Source organism: Panthera uncia (assembly GCF_023721935.1).
Source record: "Panthera uncia isolate 11264 chromosome E2 unlocalized genomic scaffold, Puncia_PCG_1.0 HiC_scaffold_19, whole genome shotgun sequence".
Lineage (NCBI taxonomy): Eukaryota > Metazoa > Chordata > Mammalia > Carnivora > Felidae > Panthera > Panthera uncia.
This window is the reverse complement of record NW_026057588.1, coordinates 5,835,963-5,838,646: the sequence shown is the minus strand read 5'-3', so window position 1 is coordinate 5,838,646 and position 2,684 is coordinate 5,835,963. Positions and strand designations below refer to the sequence as shown.

At 41.3% G+C, this 2,684-nt stretch overlaps 1 pseudogene; it reads right to left on the bottom strand.

Annotated features, from left to right (window-relative positions):
* Positions 1-250: 250 nt before the first annotated feature.
* On the bottom strand, positions 251-1,172 carry LOC125916113 (vomeronasal type-1 receptor 4-like; annotated as a pseudogene).
* Positions 1,173-2,684: the final 1,512 nt, after the last annotated feature.

Below are 2,684 nucleotides of genomic sequence, written 5' to 3'. Positions count from 1 at the left end.
ATGATCTCATGGTTCATGGGTTCTAGCCCCATGTCGGGCTTTGTGCTGATAGCACCAGATCTGATCTGCTTCAGATTCTCTGTCTCCGTCTCTCTCTGCCACTCCCCTACCCGACTTTCTCTTTCTCTCTCTCTCACACACACATACACACAAATAAATAAACATTTAAAAAATTTAAAAATAAGATGCTATTGACTTTTCCAATGTGATGAGTGAATAATCAACTGAGGATTGTGCAAAATGATACAACTTAACATTTTTCTGCTAAGATAGTGTTCCTTATCCAGAAAAACCAGAAGCTAGATACTGTGGAATCTTGTCTCATTATCAGAAAGGGACTGACAGTTGGAAAACATGCAGAAATTAGGTCAGTGAGGAAGTAATGGTGGGTTGCTCTAGACTCAGCAGAGGATCTGGGGGAAACACGAGTGCTGTGAATGTGTTGGACCTGTGCTTGTGCCTGTGCAGGATGAAAACCCTGGAGCTGCTGGCCCAGATCCTGAGTCCAGGAAGTGAAACTTCAGGGAATACTATCAGTATTGCATAGAGTGACCCTGAGATTGTCTCATGGTCAGATGTAGAACAGTATTCAAAATCCCTTTTCTTTGTGATGTTTTTTTTGGCTGCTCCGTTTCCCTGACACATACAACACATACATAGGAATGATAAAATTTTCTATCATACATATGATCCAGAAGAGGGAAATGGACATGCCAACATACTTTGGAGCTTTGACTTTAAGATACTTCTATGAGGAGTTCATGGGGCTGATCACGATGGTCTGGAAGACACTCAAGAGGCAGGTGCTGCCAATAGACATTCCCCTGCCCACCCTCTGAACATACAAAAGAAGTTTGCATCCAAATCATTGAAGAAATATTTTACCCCCAAGCCAATGTCTTGGGGACACCTTTTGAGAGCATCACCAAGGAGTTGGCTATAATTAGGTGCATGAGAATCAACTCTGTGGGTCTCAACCTCCCTTTGGTGTGGTAATGGAAGACATAATGGTGAGGAAGAGAGAAATTGTCCAGGAGTCAGACTATCGACTGTGGTAAGATTATTGCTATTGCCAAATCCCCAGAACCTATTCTATCATTCAGTACATTTTCCTTTAAATTATAACCAAAGTCATTCCTGTGAACAAAAAGGTTCCTTGAAGATTTTGACATCAAGAGTAACTTTGGTGGGTTGCTCCTTTGGGCTTGCCAAAGACTTGAAGAGGCAGGAGGAGATGGAGAGAAGTACCAGGATATTCCATGGAAGTGTCAGCACTAAAGATGAGGTGGTTTGATTGGGAAGAAGCAAAGGTAAGTGATAGCAAGTGGAAAGAACGCTGAATACTAATAACAACCCTTTTAGAAACTGAGAATCGTTACTCATATTGGAAAAAAAACATACAACGTGAATCATTACCTACATCATGGGATAAATCAATTCTGAATATGTTCCTGATTTATATATCAAAGAGATAATATGAAACTTGTCATTGCTTGAGTTGATCAAAATAGCAAGAGATGCTTGAGAGATCGATGGTACCATTGGATATGTCCTGCCAAAATTGTGTGGATAGAAAACAAAGTTAGATTCCAAATCATTGAGGAAGTGTTTCAGATAACTCTATTCTTGTGGATACCTTTAAGGAGAATGATCAGGACTTGGGTAGAAACAGGTGCTTGAGAATCAAAACTGTGCACCTGAATGTGTAATGAGGGTGGAAAAGGAAGAGATGGTGGTAAGGAAGAGAGAAAGTGCCCGGAATCCCTAGATGGTCTGTGATAAGTAGGCCATTCATATTGGTAAGTGCTTTGATGCCATTCACACAGTTCCCAGTGACAGATCATCATCTTGAGAGCCTGAGGAGCCTGCCTGAACACATGTGGTGTGGACTATATTGATATCAAATAGAATACATATCAAATAGAATACAAGTATTCACTGAAAAATAATTAACATATTTGTTGTTGTTGTTGTTAAGCCTCCCAGAGTTGAGGTTAGAATTTTATTTTTTTTATTTTTTATTTTTTCAGTATATGAAGTTTATTGTCAAATTGGTTTCCATACAACACCCAGTGCTCATCCCAAAAGGTGCCCTCCTCAATATCCATCACCCCCCCCCTCCCTCCCACCCCCCATCAACCCTCAGTTTGTTCTCAGTTTTTAAGAGTCTCTTATGCTTTGGCTCTCTCCCACTGAGGTTAGAATTTTAAATAACACTTAGTTTGCATGAATCGGTGCTATCATGTTGTACTTCTGGTATTTTCATAGGTCTTCCTACCTGTATAACGTAGGCACTGCCATTGCATTATTTTCATTGTAAAGAGAAGGAGAATTTGGGACACAGAGGTTGAGCGATCTAAATTCACATGCTGGCAGAGGAGGGGCAGAGAGAGAGGGAGACACAGAATCTGAAGAAGGTTCCAGGCTCTGAGCTGTCAGCACAGAGCCCGATGTGGGGCTTGAGCTCATGAAGGGCGAGATCATGACCTGAGTTGAAGTCGAACGCTTAACCGACTGAGCCACACAGGCACCCCTTTCTCAGACTCTTAAGTATAGAGAATACACTGATGGTTACCAGTGGGGAGGTGGATACGGGGTATGGGTTAAATTACTGATGGGGATTAAGGTGTGCACTCATTGTTATGAGCACCAGGTATTATATCGAAGTGTTGAATCACTATATT